General features: G+C 45.6%; 1 long non-coding RNA gene across 2 annotated transcripts in view; it reads left to right on the top strand.

Annotated features, from left to right (window-relative positions):
- The window catches only part of LOC116491204, a 58,623-nt gene extending 56,227 nt beyond the window's left edge, over positions 1–2,396 (top strand). For both annotated transcript variants that reach the window (XR_004253474.1, XR_004253473.1), the window contains exon 12: positions 1,981–2,396. This is a non-coding gene — a long non-coding RNA (uncharacterized LOC116491204). The remainder of the gene's footprint in view (positions 1–1,980) is intronic.
- The last annotated feature ends 11,324 nt before the right edge of the window (positions 2,397–13,720 follow it).

Here is a 13,720-nt window from a genome sequence, read left to right as displayed (position 1 = left end):
TTACTAACTTTAGTCTAGTTGCAGGGTCCTTTGTTGTTGGATTGAAAAGACTACTAACTTCAACCGTGTGTTTTTAGGCTAGACACTTACCAAAACCCTTTACTGCATTTATAAAACGAGCAGATTTAATCTGGAAGTCATTGACAGAAACCAATAAAGGACTTCCTTGATGTGATTTTTGGAGTTACTCTGTGGACCTGAATTGCATGGTTTCAGGTATTGGACATAAGGGCACTTGAAAGGATAAAAAAGGTTAAGTGTAGATGACAATGAAAATGTTATCAGCATATATAGGTCAGTCAATAATGTCAGTGTGATATGTAAAGTGATATGAAATACCACTTTGATTTTATGGACAGTGCCTTACTGTATATAACTTACTGCCATAACATGATCCTTGGACTACATAGTTTAACTTTTAAAGTTTGTTAGTAATCTAATTGCCTTGAAATGCCTTATGAAAAGTATGCTTATTTACAGAACACATACAGTTGCTATCTGCCTAGTGTTAACTGTTACAGCAACCTAAGTTATGAGAACACATTTGGAAAAAATTGTGCCAAAGAGAGATTTTTTTTTTTTTTTGAGACTGTTGCTGGAAACGTTCATTGACATTTAGAGATGTGGTCTTTCAACTAGACTTCTTGCACCCAAATTATGTGCAGATTTCAAGCATCTTCAAGCCTACAGTCGTGTGCCAGAAGTGCAGTATTAGCCTTTCTTTTAATAGGGATAACTTTGGAATAGGTATCTTATTTAGTGGATTGCCTTCCTTGTCATTCATCACCGTGTAACATCTTTGTAGAACTGCGGTAACTGGAAGGAAAGAAAGCACTGGAAGTGTTTCTGTAATTGGAGCTCGGTTTGGCAGTTTTACCTTTCTGGAAAAGAAACGCTAGTTTTTCTTCTTTGCTTTGCCATCCCATTTTTGTGCTGTTGTGTACTGGAACAAAAGAATAAAGGTGAACACTGAAGAAGCTGTGAATTCTTTTTGGATCAGAGTTTGGGAATCTGTTCTGACACACGTTTTGGTGTTACTTTTTCCTGGGGGGCTTTATTCACAAACTTTCAGAACATATTCTTCCAGTAGGATTTCACATAGTTTGGTAAACATTTGAGTAAATTTCATACCATCTTATCAAAGTAGACACAAATACTTCTTTCTTCATGAACTGAGATGAAATTAAATGCTCATTTATGTTGGTGGGTTAATAATTAAGCGTATAGACTCAAATCAGTGGTTTGCCATTTCAGTGCAGGAGTAGGGTGAATGAAAACCTCTGTCAAAAATTAGAGATGAAATACTGAATCAACATACCAAATTATAGTGCATCAGGAGTATAGCTTTCTACTCTGGACAATGTTAAGACGTATCTTACTCATGGAAGCTCTGGAAACATTGTGAGTCTTGGTCAAACATAGTGCAACCTCAGACTGTAGGGATGTTACCACTCTTTGAGCACTGTGCACTTAGAGTCTGTTTTTGGCTGGTGGAAATCTATCCAGCATTTGGGGAGCTTGGTGGTGCAGGAGACAATCACAGATGCTCTATTAGAATAACTTAACACTGTCATGGGGCAAGACTCGGCCTCTGTGCTTTTTTGCACTTCTGAAACTGGTGTGATATTAATTAGATTGTCATCAGGTTTCATTAGTGAAGCCCCATAAAACAAAAAAGGAATGGCTCTACAGCGGTGTGACAACTTTGTATGTCACTTATATTGAATGTGTGGGTAGAGATCGGTGTTCATGAAGGCAGTGCTTTTCCAGAAACTTTCAGGTAAAATGTCTAGGTAAAAGCTGAACAGAATTTTGTTTGCTACCTGATAAAATGATGACCTCTTCCCTTCTAGGTAAGTTCAATTTTCCTCTCGATGATACCCCTGCACCTTCAACTAGATTTTTCCCTGGGTGGCTGCAGTGAATGGACCTGACCAAAGAGGGAATCTGGCCCACTGAATTCCTTTTCTTTCTCTGCAGTTGAATGAAAAGCATGTGCCTTTTGAAGAACAGCGACTGAAAGAAATACTGATGACTGCTGGGACATCTACAGAAAAGGATAAGAAAATTACTCTGCTACAACAGGGGCTCTGTTAACTCTTTCTTGTAGGTTGTATATATTAATAGTAACAACTAAAGTTTTGTATTTTTGCAGGGAGACACACAAGGCTCTGAATTGTATTGTTTTAATTGCAGCTAACTGAATGAATTAAGTGGAAAATCGCACACAGTGCTTTGATTGTCTAGCTCTCTGTATGTGAGGCTTTGGGAACAGTTTGTTATTATAAAAGAACAGCACTAACAAGAAATCAGCCAACATATAATTGCTAGGCTGAGGGACAGTTTGGGGAAAGCTGATATTTATTTATAAATTATTAAATAAAAGAACATAATATGTGGTTCATCTCTTACTGCCTCCGCACTTCAGATATTACTCATCTTCCTAAGCTCTGTGTTCTCCAGGACGTTGCTTCTTATAACTAATCCAGGGGTTGAAACCACCTACATCCAGGAAAGGAGATGCCTGTGCATTTGTTATGATGGCAGTTTTAGTTATGGGACTCACCTAAGAACATGAATCTGCAGTTCAAGGAAAGGACTCGACCAGAGAGGTGCTTTATGTGCCTAAAATACACATGAGCACCTGGGATCCTATTTAGGTAACCTAAATTCCGTCAGTGTTTCCTACTTGACGATCGTCTATCCAATATCCTAAATAGAAGGGTTAAAGAGCAGTTTAGGCACTCAATTTAGTGGGGTTCTCAAAAGCATTAGATATATTATTTCCATAAATTTTTGGAGGAATGATGCTACTTCTGTTTGTCTCTTGTTCTTTGCTCCACCTGGTTAGTGCTATACGACCCTAGAACCACAGCCACTTTGCAAGACAGAGAGGAGGACGATGGTGGTTGGACTCACCCAGAGGGTGGAGCAGTATTTCATCATTAATTGTTTTAGCTACCGAATATCTGCTCTAGCTTTTCTCAGAGATGGAGCTGCAGTGCCTTGCTCCAGGATAGACTTGTGGGCTTTTCTCCAGGAGGGCAAAGATAACTATTATCGTTGGCCCAGCGCTTCACAGCTGTACAGTTTCCTCTCATTTCCAAGTAAGAGCTAATAAACTGAAATTATCAGGGATTAGCCCTCTGAGGCTCTCTAACTGTGTGGGAAGAGCATTCTTTCCTCTACCTTTCCCTTGGCAGCTGAAGAGGTGATTTCTGGGACATGCACAGCCCATCTTCTTTGCCTTGCTGCCCCTCAAGGGGCAGTAGTAGGTGTTGGGAGATGTGCTACTCGCAGTCAGTTACACGGGGCAACCAGTAGCCTGTGTTTCAGAGGACCCAGTTGCAAAGCAGGTGCACTGACACCGAAGCAGTTCCTCACATGGCCATGCGACAACGGGGTGGGCAATGTCTGGGCCTCACAAGTGAAATTTTTGTTCTGCAGCAAAGGGTTTGGGTCAGAAAGGTGTGCCGTCACCTGGGTAAAGGGCATCGCTGGACACAGTTTGGACTCACTGGGCTGCTAGTTACAGATAATGTTCATGCTCTACAAACAAATCACGTTATTAAACCATTGAAGTAGTGTTTATGCAACTTTAAAATAGAAGCTTTATTGCACAACTTCACCTGCAAGCTTGTTAAAACTTCTGTATCCACATCATAGGGCATATTCTCTCTCCTCATTTACTTCTGTAAAGCCCTGCAGAGTTACAGTAAGGTCCAGCTGAAATGATGTAAAGATTAGATCGCAAATGTTGCCTACCAACCTATGGTAGCCAGACTATGTCTGGTGCAAGACTGTGTTGTGCCAGAAGGTGTCTGAGAGGTGGAGTTGGGCAGAATTTGATTTTGCGTGGTTCTTGCTAAGAATTGCTAAATATCCCTGTAGCTGTTTTTTGAAATCTGAATATATTTTTTCCCCAAATAAGTTGTTTTTTCTAGAAGAGAATGTAGCTACGTTTATGGAAGGTCTTGGCTTTTACAGTATATGAAGTCCATATAGTTTCCCCTCTGGATACATGTTGCCTGCATAATTACAGTCATAATGAAAAACAGTTTTGTTACACAAGATTTCAACAGCTATCTGTAATTTAGAAAATATTGGAGCTACTTACAACAAAAGAAATAATAAAAACAGAACAGCTTTGAAAATGTTGATATACTCAGGAAAACAAATCTTCATTTTAACCCTGTTCTATTATTCTCTCTCTGGTACTAAAATCTTTATAAAGCGCTATTGATTTCAACCAACTCAACATAAGATAATTTAGAGCCTCCAGCCTGCTGTCCCCAGCTTCGGGGGGATAAATCTTGGCAGCCTTTGGCTGGGTTTTGGAAAAGCCTCAATACAACGCTTGTGTGCACTGAAAAAGCTGCTCTTGCTGCAAGGAGTAACTCACCTTCACCTCACCTCCTTTCTCCAGCAGGACGTGGGAAAGTTACAGGATTAAATTATCCTTGATCACGCAACCAGTTGTATTGGAGGCCCTCAAAATGCATGTCTTTTCAAACCCTTATAGATTGTAAAAGTATTTAAAGATAAGAGCATGGTATTGCCAAGAAATGCTGTCTTGCTGAGGCCTACAATTAGCTCTATCAAAGGAAGGGATCTCATTTTTCCCTAGAGTGCATCTCAGAGCAGTGTAAAGTTAAAGATAGATACAACGTATGGTTCAAATCATGATTCAGGTTAATTAGTATTTATTCTTGGTAGGGGGCGGTTAGGCGGGGAACACCACATCCCAGGGGGCTGCGGACAAGGGGACGTGTCCAGGTCCCCCTTGACCTGGTGCCATTGCACACGTGTGTGTCCCTGGCCCCTGCCTGTTGGGTCGCCGTTTCTGGGTGTTTTACACCATGGAGAGCGGTTGCACAAGGGCATCTGGCTGGCTGCCAGGCTGTGGGAAGGGTGACCCTCCGCAGCTCCTTGAAGGTTTTCGGTTCCCTTTTTCCACTGCTGTTTTCGGCAACGCCACCGAGGCTCTTCCCAGCAATGACCGGACAGCAATGACCCGTTTATCTGAGGCAGCGCCATTTTCCTCACAAGCTCTTCCCGACACCTCTGCGGGCAGCACTGCCCGCCAGTCCCTCAACGTTTCTGCACCTCCCTTTGTCACTGTTTACATTTATTTTTCCCTGTCAGTGTCCAGGTGGAGTTTAGATGCTCCCGGGGGTCCCCTGGCCGTGAGCAGCCCCCTGCGGGCCGTGAGGGACCCTCCTGCCTCGCCCAGCCCCCCCCCCCCGGCATGGAGGGGCAGCTCCACGGTGGGCGGGCTCTGGGCCTCAGCCCCGCAGCCATAGGACAGTGCTTTTCCCGCTCTGCGACACGATTGGTCAGCTCGCCCCAGTGGGAGGGCCCCCGGTATAAAAGGCTGGGGAAGGCGGGCGCTTCTTGCGTGAGGCGTCGCCTCAGGGCGGGCTGGCGCAGGCACGGCTCGAGGTGCGGCTGTCTGCGTGGGTCTGGGGCTCTTCTCCGCACACCTTCTGGGAATATTTCCCCTAAAACCTCGCCAGGGTTTAAATTAACACCTCTCTGAAGGTGTTTTTGGTCATCCCGTGAAGAAGCGCGAGCCCCCAGCCTGGCCGCCTCACGTTCTGGTGCAGGCTCCTATGGTGTGGGAGCTGTGGCTCTTGGCTGCTGTTACCGCTAAAATTCAGAGGTTTAAAACTAAACAGCCCCGTAAGCCGTGTTTTTGAATGCAAAGTTGCTCCCTGAGGGGAGGAAAAGGACTTCCAAGCATGCCCATGGCAGAATCTGTGGTGGTTCTGCCTCAGAAAGGCTGTGGAGATGCTCTCCTCTCAGAGAGGAATAAGAACACGTACTAATGGCAGGCAGCCTGTAGGCTCATTGGGAGTTAGGTTGGTGAATGTTTTATTTCTATGTCAGTGGAGTTGTTTGCAATCTTTTTCCTCCCTGACTGCCCCACGCCTTGCAAAGCCCTGGTGCCATTAGCTGCTTAGCTGCCTCTGCAGCACCCAAGCAGGAGCTAGAGTGGATGAGGCACATTGCTTTTAGCACACAAAAATCTGAAATCTAAACCGAATCATGCATAATGCTTACAGCATCCATTTCTGGGCTGCTGCTTCTTAAGAAAATTAGCAAAAAAAATAATAATAAAAAAAAGGCATAAATTTGCCTTGTTGCTCACTAAATTATGGGAGTTCTGTCTTACTGTGTTGATGATAAAACCTTATTGCTGTGGCTAAATCAGAGTCAGGTCAGGTGTTTTCCACGTCTTCTTGAGTGTCAGCTGTTGTAGCAGTGCAGCAAAACACTGGGGGCAGGCAGCCCAGTTCCTTGACCGTTTGCCTCAGTGGACGCATAGACCCTTTGCTGATTTTGGTCACCACTAGCAGCGTGACAGCATTAAGCAGCTCTTAGCCATGCAAATACGTGGACAGATGGGCCTGAGGATCATTGAACTGATTTGAAACTGACTTTGTTTCCCCTTTTCCTGCTCTGTTCTCATGGTCTTTAATGAAATGATGCGAATATGTGTTCAGTAAATACTTATCTTCCTGTCTTCTGCTTGCCTCCAGAAAGAAGTGGACAACACTCAAGCATGTAACCTGTGTGGTGGAAGCATGAGGACAACTTTGAATGCACAGTGAACTCCAAGATGTGTGGCAGCTACAGGTAAGCCTGAAAAATTCTGTTGTATTTTGATGTTACTGCAGAAAATGCTGAGCTGAGAGGCAGGTAGTTCCTTGTGTTGACTTTTTTGGCAGTACATTCACTTTTAGGCTGTGCTCAGATACAGTGTTTCTAATTGACTAAGGGTTCTGCCAGTTCCCTGCGTGAAACTGACTTTTAGTGATGCGATGAGGCTGGATGGGCAGGTGTGATAGATAGAATTAGGCAGATCTGCCACCCTGGAAAGTACTGGATATAGATTCTGATTGTGAGCTGCTGAAGCAAAAGGAAGATTTCAGTGTGCCTTCCCTTTCTCCTGCGTTCCTGTGAAGGTGGGACTTGAAGTCTAGGACCTCAAGTCTAGGAGCTTGGATTATTAATCCCTGCTGTGTTCTGTTCCAGATAATGGCGGTCCTCCAGCCTTTGCACTGTCTGACAGCTCTGAGTGAGCACAAATCTGTTCCAGGGCTGAACATGGATATAGCTGTCAGTGTTAGTGTTTAAGCTATTATAGCTGGTTTTCAGAGCAAACCTTTCTTTTAAGATGAAGTGTATACTATGTGTTTCTTGGAGCTGTTGTTTCAGGCTTTCTGCAGGTTCAGGAAGGCTGTATTGAACATTGGCAAGTATATACTGAAGAGGACGTGGATGAGCTCACATTTTGAAATAGCTCTTCCACCACATGGGTTATTGTCCACTGCTTCCCTTTTAATTGATGACTTCTGTTCCACAGTATAAATTTGTGACAGTGTCTCTGGAACATTACAGTCAATGCATTTGCTGGGATATATTTGCTGAAGTAATATATTTAATAATTCCTTTATTAGAGTAATAATGTGCTTGGAAAGAACATCCGTTTCAGAAAGGCTGCTGCTGGTTTTGGTTGAATTTACCTTACTGTACATGAGAACATTCCCTAGTACTCAAAAGTTAGCAGGACACGGGGCTATCACACTGTCCTGGTGCCCATGTTTCTAGCTGCCCGTCAGACTTCCTGAAGTGGACGGTTTTGTCAAAGAATGAGAAATTTATTTGTGAACATGGCAAACTCCAGGTGTGGGGGATGTGTTTGAAATTATACCTGCTTGGAACAGCTCCCAAGCGCTAAGTCCATGAGTATCCATGACTGTCCTTTCCCCCCTTTCTTTAGTTTGACCTTTCTTCCATCTTGCTGGGATGTCTTCTAAGTGCGTTTTGTATACTTGGGAGCTGAATGTACCTTATCTGTATTTGGGTTCTGCAGCATTCAGAAATGATCCTTTCCCACTGCACTGAATGTCTTCCCATTTTGCTTGAATGATGCAAGCAGCGCTGAGCTGTGTATATCTTTCACCAGAAATATATATTTTTCATTAAAATGGCCAGTTGTAGAGGAAACTTGCAGATTATTGCAAGTTAGGCAGATTCACGGCAGACCAGTAGAACTGAAATGTTTCACGTTCTGTAACTGCTTTTATTGCTGACAGCTAAAATTCAGGCTGTCAGCATTGAGACCCTTTCCCTGTTGGCCCTTCAGATTCCAAGTGTGCTTGGTAAACTGCGGAGCTGTGTGCGTCTGGGAGGGTGCGCGTGATGCTGGTGGCATTGCAATTTGTGACAATAAAAATTACTTTTAGACTGCCATGCTTGGTGTTTCTAGGAGGCCCTTGCGATTTAAGGAGTGGGCAGATGCAGTGATGGGCTTGGAGCCTAAGTAATTCTCTGTGGGTGTTCAGATAGGTGAGGCTATGAGAATGTGTGGGTTATGGCAACAAGTAGCAGTCCCTTTTAGCACCGTGGCCCTGCTCTGTTTGGGAGGAGGTAAAAGAGGAGATGGAGCACCTGCCCTTCAGAGCCAGCTGTGTGGCTGCTCCAGGAAAACTGCTTACGTGTATGTGCGCAGGTCGCTGGGGGCTGCCTGTGCAGGCACGGGGGGCTTTTGTCTTTCTTCCTGTGGGCCTTTCAGTCTGCTAGTCGTCGGGATGCCTTGTTTGGAGGTTGGGTACAGGATGGAAAAGTGAGGTGGTGTCAGAACAGCTGTCCCACGACTTCCCTAGGGCTGTGAACGTTTGATGCACCTTCTCCCCGGGTCAAGTCACGTCTCCAAATTCTCTCTCCCCCGGCGTGGAACCATTTGTTTCAATAGATCCTTGACTGTGTTGGCTGTTGGGTGGCCCCTTTTACAACTGTCGAAACAGCTCAAGATCTTCCATGAAGCTTCTTTATTCTGCTTGCAACAGTTAGAGAAGTGATACTTGGAGAAAACATTAAAGCAACCGAAGAGTAACTGAGGCTGTAGAGCAAGCTGAAGGAGCACTGTCAGTGTTGTCCTGGGTCCCCAGGCAGGATGTCCTAAACACTGCAGCTGCGTTCCCACCTTACCTTAACTCCCCAAAGAAGGGTGGAGAGGAAGCAAGAAGAGCAAGACATTTCCGCAGCGATTGCAACACGCTCTGATAGGCAGGTTCCCTCTCCCTGCCCTGTGACAAGCGTGGTGTAGGCCACAAAGTGCTGCAATCCTTATCGGGGCTTTTGGGGCTTTTCTTTTTTTAAGAATTCCATCTTTGCAGTCACTTCTTCCTCCCTCACTGAAGGGGGTGTGGGGCGCTGACTAATTAACAACTGTTCAGTAGCAGATGCTGTTGTGAAAATTGTTTGATGGTGATTTAACTTGGAATACAATTCTCTTAAAGGGCCACGCAGACGTTTTCCAACCCCCTAGATGATGTGGGCTCTGTTTGGTGTACGAAACCAGCCTACACTGCCCTGAAAAGAAGAACCCTGCTGCTCTTCTTTCACGATGGTACCTGGAGGCATTGCAGTTGTCCTGCGTTAGCAGTCATTGGTGTGTTAGAGATGGTAATGGCATTGACTGTTGGATAGACCTAGTCACATTTTTTTAATCGGAGAATAAAAAGCCAAAAGCCAGGGCTGGTGCTAGTTACCTGTTTCACTCCTCCAAATGCAGTTAACATGCAACCAACATTGGTTGTTTTCTTCTGTGTGAAATCACATTAACATTAGTCATGTGAAATGCTGTAGTGTTTTGAAATCAATATTTATCAACATACCCTATTGTGGTTTATTTCTAGTCTGCTGATGTGATTGACTAGTATCTCATATGACCGTGACATTTGTAAATGGAGCAGGGAGAGTGTGTCATTGCCCTTTAGGTTGCTGTTTTCCTGAAAATTGTTATCAGATCGTGATATGCTCATGTCAGACCCTAAACTGTAATTGTAACACTGAAGCCAGGAGAGCTGTAACTCGAGTTCTCGCCATTGCCAGCTTTTCCAATTGCTTTTAGCTCAGTTTCTAGAGGAGCGATCGAGGTGTGTAAATGTGGTGAACTGGTGTCATGTGAGGTGAGCGAGCTCCACGCATCACAGCTGAGGAGCAGTGATCTCCCAAATGTCCTGGGTCACTCTTGGCCCCGTGCAGATGTTGCAGGTGCCCTGGGGTGGCTGAATTGTGCTTGACAGTTTGGTCAGGCAGCTGACTCTCATTCCAGGTTTCTGCCAGCTGTCTCCCACAGGTGAAATACCTTCAGCGCACAGCCATCTGCTGACACCTTGGAAGGAACTCCTCGTCTCTCCCACTGAGCAGGCACAGGCTCAATCCTCTTAGTTACTCCCCAGCTACTGCATCACTCATTGCAAGCCTAGTGATTTGGGCAGCTTTCAACAGAGATGTGTTTTTTTCCCCGATACCGTTTGGGAAGATTTCCTCGCATGTATGGGAAAAACCTGTCTTGCCAGCAGAAGACAGGGAAAAGCCTGAAAACTTTGTTGTAACTGCCATGCTTTAAGCTGTAATGAAGGAGTCTTTTTATACACAATTGAAATTAATATATGTCAGTCAACTGTACCCACTGGCTTGAGATTTCTGAAGCTGTCATGCAGAAGATCAGTGAGGAGTTCAGAGGAGCGTGGGCTGCAGTGTGGCCAGCAGTGGTGGTCTGTGGGATGTCACCACAAGACCCAACAAAGTGCTTGGTCTCTCGTGTCTGTTTATTTCATCCAGCGATGAACCATATATAGAGAAAGTGTCTCTCACATACACTGTGGTACTTTCTCAGTACTGCTCTGTTTTGTTTTTTGTTTTTTTCCATCATCATTTCTGCAGCCACAGTTCACAAGAGTGGGACAAGATTTGAGACCGTGGGGATTTGTCCTCTAGCTGAGGTGACTAGCTGGGAATTAGCTGGCAGATTTCATGCCCCAGACAGCAGGCTGAGGCACCAGTGGGGACAACGTTTGTGCAGCCATTTCCGAGGAAAGAGGCAAGGGCTGTTTGGTGAGCCCTGCCCTGCATAAGGGACTACGCCTCTCTGCTTGTGCCACTGCTCAGCTGCTGATGTCTCCTCTCAAGCTGTGGAGGGGTACAAAATTGAGGTCTTGTTCCCACGAGTGGCTGGGCTACCCAGGAAGTTTAATTTACCACGAATGGTATTTTCAAAATAGATGGAGGGGTCTGTCCCAACTCAGCACTCCTCCATCCCACCACCAGACCTCAGCTGCTGAGAGCGCTCCTGGGGGTCGCCCAGACCACGCTGTGTCAGAGCAAGTGCTCTCAGCGCCTTGCCCAGCCTGGCTGGCTTTGACAGGAGTCTGCCTGGCCACAGCTGCAGGGAGATGGTGTGTGATCAGCCTAGGCTGACACTGATTTAAGCTCCCAGATCACTTTGGCTGCTTCAAACAATCTAAGCTGCAAAGGTAGAAACCCTTGTGGATGGAACTACCTGCTATGCAGTCAAGAATGAATGAAAAAACAAATGTAGGAAATGAATAGTCAGCCAGCTTGTTGCCTAGGAGAGGAGGATTTATGGGATGCCGGTGTTCCTGCTGCCTTGGGGAAATGCTGTAATGACAGGGCAGCAAGGCAAGAGAGAGCCGGAGGGCCTCGTCATCGTGTCATGCTGATGGCATGGTTCAGACCTCCGCTGGGTTGAGTGGGTGGCATCTATTGCCTTTGCTTGTCAAACTCCTGGCCACCAAATAACGAGGTGGTTGTTAGAACCCTTCAAAATATTTTATGGAGCCTGTGCTCACCCATGTTCATTTTATTTCTGCAGATCAGCGGTGCTCAGGCAGGGTGTCATTGCGGGAGGTGCCTCCCAGCCCGCACGCAGCCGGGGAGCTGTGGTGCTGCGCAGAGGCACCTGCACGAGCCAGGAGGTTGGTGCTTGCCAGGCAGCCCCATCTCCCGTGGGTTGTGCAGCATCTGCATGGACCCTGCTGCAGCCCAAGGTAACCTGGGGCCAGCTCGAGACCTCCCAGCTGTATGCTCAGAGGAGGATCAGCTGGCCTCTTGGATGCTTGCTGCCCTCCTTCCCAAACACACCCACTCTCTGATCCTTTTCCTCGCTCTTCTTTGTGGAGAAACTCTTGAGTGGTCGATCTGTAACCTGCCAGTATAGGAGGGCTAAAGGCGTTCTGCAGTAGCTGGCATTTTGGGCGTTTAGATTATCGATGGTGTCCTGGAGTAAACAGCGTGTCTTGTTTTGGTGCTGCTCATGGGCAGGACAAAACGTGAGGAAATCCAGAGGGACACCAAGGAGCAGTGTATGGCAGGGAGGAGCCCCACTGCCCTGCCCACCCTCGGGTTTATCCCGAGGAACGGAGGCTTTGCAGTTCGTACAGGCAGCGCCTTCCCTCAGCCTTGCCAAACTAAAGATAAATGCTAATGGCAGAAGCCTCTCTCAGTACAAATGGGCAAACATCAGCCCCTGAAAAATGCGCTTGCTGTTTTAGTTAAAAACAAACAAATCAGTTCTTGTGCTTTTGAGAATTTAAACTTCCCTAAGTAAGCAATAGATTTTTCAGAAGAAAAAATTCTTACTAGGAGGCAATCCAGTAAGTCACATTAAGAACAGGCAGGAGCCCTAGGAGGCCCAGATTCAAATCTTAGATTTGTCAGCATTTCCCAATATATTCCTGGAAAAATCACCTAAATCATTTATAAGACAAGAATAATCTTTCAGTGTAGTCACAGTGTACTTTTCTGATAAACCCGGAGCAGTGACAGGCTTGTTACAGCAGGAATAAAATTCACCTTGCTGCCGGGGTACTGTGGTAACTAATTAGGTAAAACGTTTTCTTAGTGTTTCTGAGCAAGGGAAAAGGTGGGTGCTCAGTTCCCTGGCTGTCCAAAATCGCTGAGTGCTGTATTGTGTCTTGAAAGAAGCAATACCTGGACTGACCCTGGAACCTATTTGCACTGAGGGAAAGGGCAGTGCTGTCCTCGTTCTTAATTGATCAGCCCTCACTGAACTGAGAGCTGACTGAGAGGAACTCGTGCTGCACAGTGAGGGTTTGGTTACTCGGGAGGCTTTCTACTTGCCAGGCTAAACTGGATGCTGGAAGTAAAGAGTAGGGAAGGTCCCAAAGAGGCATTTCTCTTAAAAGAAACAAAAACAATTTTTTTTTTCCAGTTTGTGTGTGACAGTGAGGCAGCCTTGGTTAGCATTGGTTTTGTGGAAACCTCTGCAGTTGATCAAGACAGGAGATGAGTAAGATCGTGCTCGCTCATGAAAGCACCTTCTTCCAGAGACCACTGCTTGCTCCTGATCTGCTGCTAATTAGTCTCCGCCCTGTGATACTGAGTCATTATATTCTTTACCCTTTTCCATGGCTGCTTTTGGTGTGGAAAGTGACACAAATATTGCTCCCCTGCTGGAAATCATCATGTCATCTTCATCGTCAGTACCTGTAAGCCCAGATGAGAAGGGAATAATTTATTTTTTTTATTTTGGATAATGATCTCTGCCAGGAATGCTTTGAAGCTCAGCCATGCTATGGTGGTACAGTACACATAGCATCTGACTTGTTTCTGTAACGTCACAAACTTTAACTAAAAGCAGAAAAGCTCTTAAGCAGTCTCTAAAGCTGCTGCCAGGAAAAGGTGGAGGGATTCTACGCGTCAGCTCTTCAGTACTTTGTTTGACACCAGTCGCCTCGGTGCTTGACATGAGGTATGCATTGGTTTCAGCCCTACAGCTTCCCTGCATCCCCTTGCTCTGTGTAGCACTGGATTACACGCTCCAGCCTCCTGGCTCGTGTGGTTCTGCTTTATGTTCTTGATTGAGGAAGAAGGGGACAGGCTC

Source organism: Aythya fuligula, chromosome 7 (assembly GCF_009819795.1).
Source record: "Aythya fuligula isolate bAytFul2 chromosome 7, bAytFul2.pri, whole genome shotgun sequence".
NCBI classification, from domain to species: domain Eukaryota; kingdom Metazoa; phylum Chordata; class Aves; order Anseriformes; family Anatidae; genus Aythya; species Aythya fuligula.
The sequence above is the reverse complement of the archived record's forward strand: the minus strand, read 5'-3'. Positions and strand labels throughout refer to the sequence as shown.